Below are 15,901 nucleotides of genomic sequence, written 5' to 3'. Positions count from 1 at the left end.
TCAACATTGTTTTTAAAAGTGAAAATTACATAACTATTGGCTCACTGATAAATTGGTTACTGACATGGAATAAAATAGTTTTATATTGAACAAAGGAGAGCGAAAAATATTTTTGAAAGCCAGATATAGTTTATTTTTGTTTAGAAAGGCGCTGTCTTTCTGGGGTGTTGGGCTCCCCTTTATAAAGCAATTTCAGCAGCTTAGTATGCAGCTTCTTTATCTTTTAATCCTTGCCTATATTACAGTTTAAGTTAGGTGCAATAAAAATAAAACCATACATTTTCACGCACTCAAAATACTTGTGACTTAAGAAATATAAATAAAAGAGCTTCTAAAGCCAAGTCCGTTAGAAAAAAAAGTCTATCAGCAAAAACGGCTCATGTCCATAGGTGGATTAACCACTTTACCCCCAGCCACTGTGCTGCTACTGTGGCACAGTGGCTCGTTCCCGTCCAGCGACGTAGACCTACGTCACTGGACTCCTCCCCCTGTAGGCGGCGCTCGCGCGCCGCCGGAGGCGCGCTCCCACTGTTTTCAGTCAAAGCGGGAGTCGGGCCAGGGGAGGAGCAGCGGCGATCGCCGCCGCTCATCCCCGATCGTCGGGGAATCGAGTGAGGAAATCCGCCCGCCTGTGTAAACAGAGCGGGCGGATCTCCTAAGTGACAGGGACTGACAGATCGGAGTGTTCAGCATAGCTGAACATCCGATCGGTCCTTCTGTCACTCAGTCACCTCCCCCCCACACGTCAGTAAGCACCAGGCATACATTAACCCCTCCCTCTCCAATAAAATTAACCCCTTCACTGCCAGTGTCATTTTTACAGTAACAGTGCATATATATAGCACTGATTACTGCAGTAATGTCACTGGTACCCCCAAAAGTGTCAAAAATGTCAGTCAAGGGTCCGATCTGTCCGCCGCAATGTCGCAGTCCCGCAAAAAAAATCGCAGCTCGCCGCCATTACGCGTTAAAAAAAAAACACCAAAAATGACAGAAATCTTTCCCGTAGTTAGTAAACGCAATAACTTTTGCACAAACCAATCAAAATACGCTTATTGTGATTTTTTTTTTTACCAAACATATGTAGCAGAAAACAAATTGGCCAAAAATTTTTTAAAAATTTGATTTTTACATTTTTTTTGGGGGGGGGGGGAATTTCATATAAAAAAATGTTAAAAATATTGTTATTTTTTCAAAATAAACGCTCTTTTTTGTTTATAGCGCAAAAAGTAAAAATCGCACAGGTGATCAAATACCACCAAAAGAAAGCTCTGTTTGTGGAAAAAAATTATATAAATTTCATTTGGGTACGGCGTCGCACGACCGCGCAATTGTCAGTTAAAGTTGCACAGGGCCGAATCGCAAAAAGTGGCCTGGACGTAAGACAGCAAAATCCTCCGGTGTAAAGTGGTTAAACCAAAAATGCCTAATCCAGGCAAGGAATAATCAAGTGTAAAGCAGGCTATACATTATGCAGTTTTCTTTTTTCAACCACAGGTGGAAAGAAAGAACATTGCTCGATCCCCCCATCAACATAGTCCATGTTGATGTAATCCCTTCCACAGGGCTTTGGTATTCTGATAGTGGGAGGTTTCCCAGTGATCACTGCTAGCAGGTATAACCACTGGCAGTGATCGAACAAAAAAACACGTTGAATCTCTCTCTGTACACTTCGATTGATTGATTTGATTGAGGTGACACCTGTGCACATGCACGGTAGTGATGTCATGATGGCCCAGCCATTCAAATGGCCAGTAAGGAAACCCAGAAGACACACTGGGCAAAAAAGGAAGAGCTGGGAGAGGTGACAGCTCAGTGCTGGAGGGCTCCATTTGAAAGGTAAGTCTATTATCATTTCCTAGTATGTGGTGCATACTAGCACATTATAGCATAAACCTGCAGGGGGGCCTTTTGGAAAAAATGTTTAGTACCGATTTAACCATTTGCCGACTGCCCACCGCATAAATACTGCAGCAGGCTGGCTCGGCTGCGAGAATCGGCGTACCTGTACGGCGATCCGCGGGAGCGTTCCTGGGGGGCGAGCGCGCGCTGGTGCTCTCCCGCCCTTACTAGGCAGCGGGGATGCCGATCCACGGGACCAGCGGCACCAATTGCCACCGGGCACCCGCGAGAGAGAACACTGGTCAGCTGTTGTAAACACGTTGTTCTCTCTGAAATGATCACAGAGCGCCTGTAATCCTTCTATATAGGAACACAGGTCTCTATGATCATCCCCCCCACAGTTAGAAAACACTCCCCTAGGCTCACAGTTAACCCTTTGATCACCCACAGGGTTAACCCCTTCCCTGCCAGTGTCATTATTACAGTAACAGTGCATATTTTTAGCACTGATTACTGTAGTAATGTTACGGTCCCCCCAAAAGTGTCAAATGTGTCAGTCAGGGGTCCGATCTGTCCGCCGCAATGTCGCAGTCCCGCTAAAAATCGCAGATCGCTGCCATTACTAGTAAAAAATAATAAAAAAATAATAAAAAAATAAAAATTATGTAAATCTTTCCCCTAGTTTGTAGATGCGATAACTTTTGCGCAAACCAATCAAAATACGCTTATTGGGACTTTTTTTTTTTTACCAAAAATATGTAGCAGAATACAAATTAGCCTAAAAGAATGAAAACAAAATAGATTTTTTTTTTTTTTGGAGGGGGGGGTTTGAATGTTTTATAGCAGAAAAGAAAAAAATTTGCTTTTTTTTTTTTTTCAGAATTGTCGCCCTTTTTTTGTTTATAATGCAAAAAATAAAAACCGCACAGGTGATCAAATACCACCAAAAGAAAGCTCTATTTGAGGGGAAAAAATGGACATCAATTTATTTCGGTACAGTGTCGCACGACCGCGCAATTGTCCATTAAAGTAATGCAGTGCCGAATTGCAAAAAATGGCCTGGTCATTAAGGGGGCAAATCCTTTCCGGTCCAGAACTGGTTAATATATCTAAATGTTGTTGCTCTGATTTTGATGAGGCCTTGCCTTACAACAGGCTGACCTTTTTTTTTTTCACTACGTTACACTTACAAAAGAAAAAGTGGAGCAAAGAAAAACTGGAGTAATTATTACCTATAGCAACCAAATGGTACACTTTGCCCGGAACACCGTCGAGAACAGACTTATAACTTATCTTTGATGTAAAACCCCCCAAAAGATACAGTAAAATAACCTTTTAACCCTCACATCAAATGGAATGAGTTCTTAGCAGAGATGTGTATGGATGAGCCCTCCTCTCCTCCGTTATTTCCCCTGCGCCCATAATCTTGCATTAACAATTTAAGCTTCTTCTTTTAACCCTTTGTATCCGCACTGAAGAAAAAAAACAGTGTCTGCGTAGTCTCCTAAGATATTAACAATAAATGGTAAGAATCCATGGATCAGCTATCGCAGCCACACCAGACTCTTCCATACCCCCTGGACAATCTTAGTAGAGCTTTGATCTCCACATACCAGAAATTTTAATAGACAGACAAGGCCCATGGGCAGCGAAGGCTTTGCATCATGCTGGGCTCCATCTTCCAGAGATGTCTACATAACGCTGCCATCTCCCTTGAAAAGTTTAGAACAATTATACGGCAGGGGAGTACGGAACCGGAGCTCTCAAAGGGCAAGAAAGAAACAACATCTTGGATTCCCCTGGCTGTAAACACATCTCCGTTATTTCTCTCTTCCTCCGTAATAAAGACGTCTGAGAGAGTATTGGTGATTCATGATAATGTAGATATCCATTAGCAGTGAGGAGTGATGTCTTTATTGTATACTGGAGACATTTTGTAAAAGTCTAGCACAGGCTTCAGGCTTGAGGCATTGTACAGGTGAAGAAGCTTGTTTGCCTTGTGTATTTTATGGAGCTTTTGTTACCTAGACCAACATTAGTATTATTTATGTTCTAAAAGGGGAATTTAGATGTAGGCACTATCTTGGCAAAAGTACTATGAGTCGGGTCTAAGTGCACTCCAGTCTCCAGTAAAGGATTAATGTGTTCTGTTATCCTAGTAACAAAAGACTTGTACTACTTCGTCCTGGGCTTCTAGGTGCCAACTAAGGCTAGCTATGATGTTGGAGAAAATTCCACAAAGCCCAGGCGCTAGTCCTCCGGACCACCTCTAACCAGTTGTAGAAATCATAATTGGCAAAATCATGTAAATGGTACCATGGGATGACACATGTACAGAGATGTATAGTAACGAAGTAGAACTACTTAAGTACTATACTTAAGTACCGAAATGCGGTATCTGTACTTTCCTAGAGTAGAATTTTTTTCTCCTACTTCTACTTTTACTTCACTACATTTTTTCGATGATTTCGATACTTCTACTCAAGTATTTTTTTTTTGTGCTGCATAGTTACTCGTTACTTTTAAAAAAATTACCACTGCCAGAACAGTAGATGGCAGGTTGCATAAAGCTCAAAAAAATGTGTATAATGTCATTTGTAAATCAGCGCATACGAAAATAAAGGCTGTGTATAATAAAAGCTGCTATACCAAATCTTTCCAATAAAAAGAAAATATGAAACAAACAAATAAATGGTGCTACAGCGCTTAAAGTGCATCAAGAAACTACTAACAAACACAGGTTAATCATTTGAATAAATCATTTGAAATAATAAAAACCAATATGATGTTCAAACTTTTGACTTCTTTCTTTAATAACTACATAACACATTACTTGTACTTCTACTTTCAGTACTTGAGTAGAAATTTTTTTTCAAAACTACTGGTACTTTTTACTTTTAGTACTTAAGTAGCAAATTTTTTGAAAAAAATACTTGCAATACTTAAGTAAAAAAAATGTTGAATACTTTAGTACTTCTACTTAAGTAACTTTTTCTGCGAGCACTTCCACTTCTACTCAAGTCACTTTTTGATCGAGCACTTGTACTTTTACTCAAGTAGAAATTTCGAGTACTTTATACAAGTCTGCACATGTATACAGTGCTGCCAAGTCCCTGACACGGGATGGTAGTGTATGGATAGAGAAACTGGAAGAAGGGATGGCGCACTGTGGTGTGTAAACCACTGATATTCCTTAATAAATACAGGCAGTGGGCAAATTAAGGAAGTTTATTAAACAATTGTTAAAAGTGGTCACAAACCGGTCCTGACGTCTTCGGTGTTGCAGGAGACACTGTGGGGGTCCCGCTCCGTATGGGGAGAAGCAATGTTCCTGATCCGGGGGGAGATGGAGGAGTGGAATGAGTTCTGGAGAGTCTAGGAACAAATGGGGGGGGGGGGGGTCATGCGGCACGTGTGTCGGCCAAACACACAAACAAGGCACTGGACCTCACACTTGCGGGATCCGCGCAGCATCACTCCCGAGTCTTACGTGAACTGCCGAAGACGGGAAGGAAGACGAACCGGCGTGAACCTCAAGTTTACACACCACAGTGCGCCATTCCTTCTTCCAGTTTCTCTATGATGTTGGAGAAGGAGCCTCCTTGCCCCCACGGCCATCCGATAACAAAGCTAGCAAAGCACAGTAAATTTTTATTAAACAAAAGGGGGGGGGGGGGGACAGCGCCAATGCAAGTGTGTAAATAGAAGCAATAGCAATGAATAAATTAAATAAATAAATACACAATTCAATAAAAGTCCATAAGAAAGAAATGAGCTTCTCCAAACACGTGTGGAAAGAATGGAAATCAAGCACACCACGTGGGAGTAGGATGCACTCTTATGGGACGATATTGACCCTCAGTATCAGGAAGGTCAATAACAGAGTAAATCCTATAAGTGGATGGGTTCCAGGAGTGGCTGTAATGGATCCAGTTCAATTCGAAGACAATAGCTCAAGCTCACTTGTAACCAAACTCAAATTAGCAAACCACCTCAAAGAAAAACAAGCTGACATGGTGTAGTACGTCCAACCAGCAATAATTTATTACTAGTATTGCATTTACAAGAGGATAAATCAAGAAAACATATAAAACATCCAAAGTTCAAAAACTGTGGTTATCTGTGCGCTTACATCATACGTTCCGTCCTGCAACCCTGTACATAAATTAAATTTGTACCCCCCCTTTTTTTTTCTTTTACAAATAGAGCTTTATTTTGATGGTATTTGATCACTTCTGGGTTTTTTGTTTTTTTTTTGCGCTATTAACGAAAAAAGGCCGACAATTTCATTAAAAAAAAAAACAATATTTTTTACTTTCTGCTAAAACATATCCAATAAAAAAAAAAGTAAAAAATCAAATTTCTTCATAAATTTAGGCCAATATGTAAACTGCTACATATTTTTGGTAAACAAAAAACCCAATAGGCGTATATTGATTGGTTTGCGCCAAAAAGTTATAGCATCTAAAATCTATGGTATGATATGAGTTTTTTTTTATTTATTTATTTTTTTATTCTAGTAATGGTGGTGATCAGCGACTTACAGTGGTACTGTGATATTGCAGTGGACAATCTGACACTAACTGACATTTTTTTGGGAACCAGTGACACTAATACAGTAATCAGTGCTAAAAAATATGCACTGTCAATGTACTAATGACACTGGCTGGGAAGGGGTTAAACATCTAGGGTGATCAAAGGGTTAACTGTGCGCCCAGTCTGTGTTTTTGTGTTTACTGTGCTGTTTTTACTAAAGGATGTGCTGGATTTATTTCCTTGCTTTGCAGGGAAACAAAATCCACCACATTCCTGTTTACAGAACAGACCTCTGCTTTGTTTACATAGGCAGGGCTCTGTTCTGTGTTTCGCCTTGCTGATCAGCGGGTGCCGGTGGACATCCATTGGCCGCCACCGATTGATCACCTTGTGCTGTGTCTAATCACAGCACAGCCACGGCGCCGGAGTGCCTGATTGTGTACTAGGTACGAGATCCGACACAGGAGAGCTACTCTGCTCCTACGTAAGGCAGTCGGGCAGCGGTTAACAACTTCATAGTTCATAGTTCCCAACTGTCTCTCATTTAGAGGGACTGACCCTCTTTTAGGAACAAATCCCTCTGTCCCTTGTGAAGCCTCAGTTGTCCCTATTTTAGTAGCAAAGTGTTATGCTGCACTAAAAAATTTTTCTAATCTCTATATTTTTACCATTTTTTTCTTTTTTGAAAGCCAAAATAAATAAAAAATAGATGGTTAAAAAAGTTATTGTTTGCTTTACCCAGTCATTATTTGCATATTAGATCTTTGCGGTCCATGTTACCAGGGCCATGGCAGGGATGTGTCCTTTGCCTACATACCATGTCCTAAAAGGTGTCCCTCTTTATCATTTCAGAAAGTTGGAAGGTATGATAACTCTACAAGGGCAGCACAGTGGCTAAGTGGTTATCACTTCTGCCTAGCAGCACTCGGGTCCTTGGTTCAAGGGCCAAGAATGGCATTACCGGCCTGAAGTTTGCATGTTCTTCCATTGCTGGAGTGTGTTTCCTCCCACACTCCAAAGACATGCTGGTAGGTTAATTGGCTTCTGTTTCAAAAGGCCCTAATATGTGAGTTTGGGGACCTTAAATTGTATGTTCCTTGAGGACAGGAATTGATGTGAATGTACAAAATACACTGAACAAAATTATAAATGCAACACTTTTGTTACCCCCCCCCTCCCCGCCCCATTTTTCAAGAGCTGAACTCAAATATCCTTTTTCTATGTACACAAGAGGCCTATTTCTCTCAAATATTGTCCATAAATCTGTTTAAATCTATGTTAGGCTGGCCATACATTATACAATTTTGTGTACAATTTTTTTTAGATTTACCTTCAACTATGTAGTTACCAGGGGCAGACTGGCAATTTTCAGCCCAGCGGGCAAGTACAAACCAGAAGCCCATGGTGCAGCGAATCAGCCCCTCTTTCACTCTCCCTCTTCACATCCTCCTCCTGCCCCGCATTCCAGGCTGAAGCCCTGCTCAAGGTACTTTCTACTCACTGGCTGAATCCGGGTTCCCAACCTGGCCAGCAGGGGGCAGTTGGGGGGATCTGGGACAGTTCAGTTGGGGCTGGGGAGGAGAGTCTCCAGTGGGGCATGGAAATGGCCTCTGCTCAGACACAGTTTACACCATCCATGCTGGGGAGGGAGGCCTGCTCTCTGTCCTTGTCTTCAACCCGCTCTCAGTAGGTCAGTGGCGGGGACTTTTTACTTCCTTTCACCAGGAATCCTTTAGGCATGTCTGTGGCAGAAGCGGTGCAGCCTTTTTACAGGACATTAGAGCGGCCCAGGGGGCAATTGCCCCCCTGCCCCTTGGCCCAGTCCTCCCCTGGTAGTTACAAAGGCCTGCCTAATAGGATACAATTGAAAGTGTTGCTTAGTTTTGACCTCATGTTATATAGTTTTTAGTAACTCCAACAGAAAATTGTACAAGAAAATTGAACATGTATGGCTAGCCTTAGTGAGCACTTCTCCTTTGCCGAGATAATCCATCCACCTCACAGGTGTGGTATATCAAGATGCTGATTAGACAGCATGATTAGTGCACAGGTGCAACAGGACAGTTGGATTGATTGTATGTAATTAGGGAATTTTAAAAAATGGTGTGAAGGGATTCAGAGAGCTTGGTAGGAGGACTGGAGGCTGAAGATGGGCTTTAAAATACATCTAAGGCCCAATTTTTTTTTTCTTAGTTCTGGATAGATTGATAAATTTAGAAGATATTCACAGTGCATACAGCCAGTGACCTCTTAAGAGACAATATGCTCGTGCCGTCCCTTCAGAGGTCAGTGTCGCATTTGGTGACTCCTGCGCACATGGGAGTGATGTCATCCTGGTGCAGCCAGAGGTTGGAAGACGCAAGCCCAGTAGGAAGACCAGGTAAAGATGGAAGTGCCGGCATGCAATGCATACTAGCACATTATCAAGCAGATAGATAAACCGTCGGTGCTAAGCACCTATTCCCTGCACTCTGAGTGGTGCAATCCTCTATCCAGCTCGGCTATAGACTTGTAGATGTCGAGAACAACCGACACGGCAACTTTGTAATGCTTCAGCCTTGCAGCCCCTCACTAGACCGGGGTGGTCTGGGAACACTAAAAACGATAAACAGACAGAGTGAGCGCACCGGCCTAGTGCATTATCCTTTAAGCAGGTTTATTAAAATAATGAATTAAAAATACTCACAAACGAGTTCTTGGTAAAAAAGCACATCAGACAAAGTATAAAATCCTCAGCATCGAGATCGGGATTGGATCATCCCCCCGAAGCTGTACAGGCTTATGCGTTTCGAGGCAGCGCCTCTTCTTCAGAGCCTCATTATGCCTTTACCTTGCAGGGTATAAAGAAAAAAAAATTGGTATGCTACTGCTTTAAAGTGAGTAAAAATACATATACAGAGGGAACTTTTCGCAATGGGGACACGTGTACTGTCTAAAAGGACATTACCCTCTATTAATTTTATTGTGCAAGCTTTATCTACAAACAGACTGAAAAAATAATTATGAGGTCATAAGTCATCACAGAAACAAGCTAATGTTCGCTTACGTTAATGAAGTGTCTGTCAAGCACAAATGTCACAGTGGTCTTGTAATGATTTCAGTCTGGCCCTGGCTGGCTCGCCAATTGTTATTGACTAAATCAAGTTGCTATTTACTGACACAGACGTAAGGAACATGTAATTACAGGGGACAATCAATCCTTTATTAAATGGAGGATGTTTTTTGAGGGTTATTAGTTCTGTGCATTGCCCTGATATCTTGGAAACTTAGAAACATAGAAAAGTGAAAGCAGAAAAAAGACCAAATGGTCCATCAAATCTTTTTTTTTTTTCATTGTTTTTGTATTTTTTGTCTTGTTTTGTTTTGGTGTTAGCTTTTTTGTCTGAGTATAAAGCTATGTTTGTCCCATACATAATTACATAATTACACATGAGCTTTTACACCGTTTCTTTTGTTAGATTCACATCTAGGCAGAAAAGGGAATGTTTTAAAAAAAAGTAATTTTGTCTGACAGTTTTCTTTATATGCTTCGGTATTCTGCTGATCTGGGACGTCTGTTAATTTTAACATCAATATGCTCCCCTTTCCCCACAATCCATTGTACCCTAACAGCTACTTTGTTAGATATTTTGTCAGAACTTTAGCTATGTTTTAACCACTTTACCACCGCCCACAGTAATATTACTGCGGCAGAGTGGCTCGTTATCGTCTGACGACGTAGTACTACGTCGTCAGACACTCCCCCTTCTGGGCGGCGCTTGCGCGCCGCCGGAGGCTCGCTCCCGCTGTTTTCGGTCACAGTGGGAGCCGGGCCAGGGGAGGAGCAGCGGCGATCGCCGCAGCTCTTCCCCGATCGTCGGGGATCTAGTGTGGAGATCCGCCCGCCTGTGTAAACACAAGCGGGCGGATCTCCCAAGTGACAGGGAGTGACAGATCGGAGTGTTCAGCATAGCTGGACATCCGATCTGTCCCTGTCTCACACAGTCACCTCCCCCCCCCCACACGTCAGTAAGCACCAGGCATACATTAACCCCTCCCTCTCCAATAAAATTAACCCCTTCCCTGCCAGTGTCATTTTTACAGTAACAGTGCATATTTATAGCACTGATTACTGCAGTAATGTCACTGGTACCCCCAAAAGTGTCAAAAATGTCAGTCAAGGGTCTGATCTGTCCGCCGCAATGTCGCAGTACCGCAAAAAAAATCGCAGATCGCCGCCATTACGCGTTAAAAAAAAACACCAAAAATGACAGAAATCTTTCCCTTTGTTAGTAAATGCAATAACTTTTGCGCAAACCAATCAAAATACGCTTATTGTGATTTTTTTTACCAAGCATGGGTAGCAGAAAACAAATTGGCCAAAAATTTTAAAAAAAATTGTTTTTTACATCTTTTTTGGGGGGAATTTCATATAAAAAAATGTTAAAAATATTGTTATTTTTTCAAAATAAACGCTCTTTTTTTGTTTATAGCGCAAAAAGTAAAAATCGCACAGGTGAGCACATACCACCAAAAGAAAGCTCTGTTTGTGGGAAAAAAAGGACGTAAATTTCGTTTGGGTACGGCGTCGCACGACCGCGCAATTGTCAGTTAAAGTCGCACAGCGCCGAATCGCAAAAAGTGGCCTGGACGTAAGACAGCAAAATCCTCCGGTGGTAAAGTGGTTAATAAAGTTTTGCTATCTGTAGCTTCATCAGGGGATTTACTATCATTTTCTTTATTGTTGACACTCAGAAAATAAGAAAGAATCCAACCAGAGGGGAGATGGATCAAAACATGTGTCAGGCTTTCATTGCTTTTTGTGCCCCCCGTTAGGGGGGATTTACTATTTGCCTATTCACTGGTATCTTTGAGAAGTTGTCACCAAAACAGGAATAAAGGGGAAATCTTCCAGTGGGGACACTAGTTCTGGTGACAATCAGTGTTTTTCTTTCACCGTCAATTTCCTCTCACTTCCTGTCTTGTTTCAGGGACTGGAATTGAAGGGACATCTTTCAAATGGGACACGAAACTGGCAGGAGTTATAATGCTTCTAAAAAAAAAAAAATTGCAAAAAAGCTTTGCCTATAGTTCTACTTTAAAGACAACTTGCCAAATGTTAAAACCCTTTGCCACTTTATCCAAAGCTTAAAAAAAAATGTTTTTGTGTGAAATAACTTTAACATTTGTTTTGCCATTTGTTGAGGGTTACCAAAATAAATGTAGCCTGAAAGCTATTGGACACATCATACATAACGCTTGTATGGATGTAGGTTCTTCACCATGCTAAGGCCAAGTAGATGACACAAGAAAGTCCACCATAAAAGGAGAACTATCTTAAGCCAAATTTTGATGGGCACAAAGCTATTGCATACAGTTAGTGCCTGAAAAGAGTGCACCATCAGAGGTTGCGTGAAGTTCACATATCCAGTAATCTGGTAAAGGGGCAAACGCAGTTTAAAACAAGAATGAGGACACACATTTTTTAAAATTATCTTTTCTTTTTAAAAAGACCATGCACATTTATCACTTGCATTGAAACAGTAAAAAAAAAAAACAAGATCTTCATTTCTTTTTGGACCACTGTAGCATGATACTCTTTTTCCACTACCCCCTTTGACAGAGGCATAGCTTGAAGCTTGTGGGCCCCGATGCAAAAGTCAATCTGGGGCCACTTCCACCGCGCACCAAGATACTCTCACTGCTCGCCCTTCCCTCCACCATCCTGGTGATGACATGCTCCCCCACCGTCCTGGTATAGACATTCCCCCACACCACCCTGGTAATAACATGCCCCCCTTCCTCTGGTAATGACACCCCCCCCAGTAATGACATGGGCCCCCCTGGTAATGTCATGCCCCCCCCAGCCCCCCCCCCCCGGTTTGACATAACCCCTCAGCCCCCTTTCCCCTGATGCTGCTCAAATTGACAAAATTAAATCTGGGGGCTCTGGAGCCTGCAGCCCCTTGGGGACCCTCAGGAGGTGTTAAGGGATCTTTTAAATAACTTTTCTGACTGTCTGTAAGTGTGGGCAGGCCAGGTGCTGTGGGGGGGCAGTGTGTCTGTTCAAAGCTATCCCCACATGAGCAGACACTCCTGGCAGAGCAATGTGTCTCTTACCTAAGTTACAAACGTCCTGTCCCAGCTCTCAGGCGGCGCTCTTCTCCTGCCTGGCTCTGTTCTCAGTGGCAGAGAGGCAGCTCAATGTCCCCATGCCAATGTTGGCACACTGCCAGCAGTGAGCACCACAGCAGTGAGCACCACTCAGTCTCGATCCTCCGAGGAAACTCAGGCAAACATGGCTTCTCTGTAGCCAATGAAAGCAGGGGAGGGGTGTGCAATGGAGTCTCGGGAGAAGGAAAACTGGAAGCTTGGGACTGGATTACAGAGCTCAGCTGGGGCCCTGGGAGACACAAGTCGGGTTGGAACTGGATTTTGCCTCTGGAATTTTGCAGGAGAAAAATGCAGCATGCAAGAAGACAGCAGGGAGCCCAACCACTGGCCGCCTGGAGCTAAACATGGGGTTGCAATGGCGATCCCGTGTGCTACGCACCATGCCCTTTGAGTTTCATCCAAAGTACCCGCTAGATGCTGCCTTGTGTTTGAACGCTCAACGCCTAACCACTGCATTACATACCACACTTTAAAAGTGAACTTCACTCTCCAATCATAATTGATTATTTTTATTCCTCATGCGGCTAGAATTAGTAAATAGATAGGATAGTGTATCTTATTTACTTGTTTTAAACTTTTCTTTTACATTTCTTCAGATACTTCCTGATTTCTTGCCTAGGCAAATGATGTCATACAACCCAGGAGTCTTCAGTAGGAAGAGGGGTTTTCTCAAGATGGCCACGGCCAGAAATGCTAGGGGATTGTTTTTCAAAGTGCTTCCTCAAGAAAATAAAACATGGAGACATGGATGGATGGGGAAGTTTGTTTTGAACATTAAATACTAATAAATCGTGTTTTTGGTTTGTGGTGCTCAGATGCAGTGACAGTCCGCTTTAGGATCATACTGTTGGTTCCGAACCCCCGTAGTCTGCATGGACTGTGTTAAGGCAGATGTTGATTGTCCAGGAACAGGACAGATGGTGTGAAAGTTCATGAAATCACCCTAATTTTGGGTATGTTTCTAACACTCATTAGAACTGAGGCAGCCACTTGGATGATTGCTGAAATGTCTTCAATATTCCTGAACAAGTACAGATCAATGTGAGTAACAACCACAGACTACACTATGACCTGGATGAATGAGAATCTTCACAGCCAGGGCTGCTAATAAGGCAGTACAATGGGTCCTGTTGTACTTGGCCCAGGCCCCATAAGCCTTCTCTCCCTCCTGAGAAATGCATGGGTAACAATGCTTGGTAGGTAGCATATTGATGGGTAAAACAAATGTTAATGGATGTGTAGTAGAGATCGACCGATTATCGGCAAAGCCGATATATCGAGGGCCGATCTGCACTTTCCCCGATATATTTGAATCGGCCACCAAGGTGACCGATATTTTGTAAAGTGCTGTACCGGAGTGTTGCCTGTAGCTAGAGTCATCACCCCAGTACCGGCATCCATAGCCAACAGTCGGCTGTCTTGTAATGACAACCGATGCGGCTGAGAAGCCGTTCGGCTGTTGTTACAAGGAGTGGGAGGGGATGGAGTGGGAGGGGATGCCCCCCCCTCCCGCCACCTACTGCAGCTCGCGGGGAGACCCGGGCAACCAGCTTGCACGGCCGCCGAAGACCCGATCAAAGCCGCATTCGGCTCTGATCTGGTCTCCATGTCATGACATCACTTCTGGGTACTCGGCCCCAGATTTAAAAAATGACAGCATTTAAAACAGCCAAACTTGGCATTTTGAATGCTTTTAAGTGCAGAGGAGGGGTTTGGGGTATTTTAGACCTCCCAGATCCCTCCACAAGAGTACCTGTCAAGTAAGAAAAATAAAACTATTTTTTTTTAAATGTATGAAAATATCGGCCAATATCGGCCGATACCGATATGCAATGATCAAAATATCGGTATCAGCAATGAAAAAACGATATTGGTCGATCACTAAGGCCTCTTGCACACTGCAGCTTAAAAATGCTCAGTACAGCATTTTTTTTTTCTGTGCTAAAATAGAGCCCATTCATTCTTATGTGCCTATGCACACAGCCGTGTAATTGAGCGCCGCTTATTCTTCAGTAAGAACAAAATAGAAAAATCTGCATTTTTGGTCAGTAATTTACGCCTGATGTGCGCAAAAACGCGCAAATACGCGCGAATGCGCGCAAATGACCCTAAAATGTCAATTGAATATCCAGAACACTGGAATAAATTTACGCGCAATTGCGCGCATTAACGCGAATTCGCGCGAGCGCGTAAGCGCGAAAATGCGCACATTACAATTACGCCAGAAAACGTAGATGCTCTAACAGGAGTATCGTGTGCAAGGTGCCTTATGTGTAGGCACCCCAATACCTTTGATAATATATTGTATATTTGATCTGTATTCTGCTTTTTTTTTTTTTTGGTCTTTGAAAGATAGAACGTGGGAACTGGACAGTCAGTAATTTTGGTATCAGCATTCCGAATTAGTTACTGGTCATCTGCAGAATTAATCATGAACTGAAAAGGTGTTCGGGAGGCTGATAAATCCATCTCTTCCACTAAGCCGGCCCGGGTTGCCTTGACATAGCGGAGGAGACTTATTGTGCTCGGAGTGATTCAGCCGGGAGAATGAGGAAATATACATGTCATTGGTAAATTACATAAAGCGGGTTTTATTTGGGCATAGGCCAGGTACGGCTCATGGCTCCCGAGCCTGTCTCATTTAATTATTCACATCAAATGTCACTGGCTTCCACAGATAATTCCATTTACTGCACTTTGTGTTGCTCCAGACACGGCATGCACACTGAAATAACCTTTATGTATTTAAAGGGAAGCTATAAACTATTTAGTTTTTTCTTTTTCCAGATACTGTATAAATATAATCAGCCTGTTGCAAATAATTTATCAGTATACGGTATGTAAACAGGGCCGCTGATGGGGGAGGACCACCAGTCCTTCTGTAGGGGGCCCAGGTACACAGGGGGGCCCCTACAACACAGGAATCAGTGCGGTCAGGCAGAGGGGCAATTATAGAAGTAAGCCCTGTGCGACTCTCTGCAGCAGCTGAAAGTCAGTTTTCTCCTCCTCCTGCCAGCTTTCAGCTGCTGCAGGGAGAGACACACACACAGGGCATTGTTCCTGTATTTGGTTTTCAACACCGATCTGCCTCCCTGTTGTGCCCCCTTTTTACTGTGATCCCCCCTGCCGCCCTGCAGGCTTCTCTGTCCTGTAAAAAAAAATGTAAAAAAGAATAATCATCAAACATTGTAATAAATAATTAAAACAAATTGTAAAATAAAATAATATTGTTGTGCCCCCTTTTCACTGTGACCCCCCCCCCCCCGGGCCCTGCAGGCTTCTCTGTCCTGTAAAAAAAAAAATCATTAAACATTGTAATAAACTATTTAAAAATAAATGGAAGATAAAATAATATAATTGTAAAAAATGT

Source organism: Pelophylax lessonae, assembly GCF_965119305.1.
Source record: "Pelophylax lessonae genome assembly, chromosome: 12".
In the NCBI taxonomy this organism is placed as follows: Eukaryota; Metazoa; Chordata; class Amphibia; order Anura; family Ranidae; genus Pelophylax; species Pelophylax lessonae.
This window is presented reverse-complemented; position numbering follows the sequence as displayed.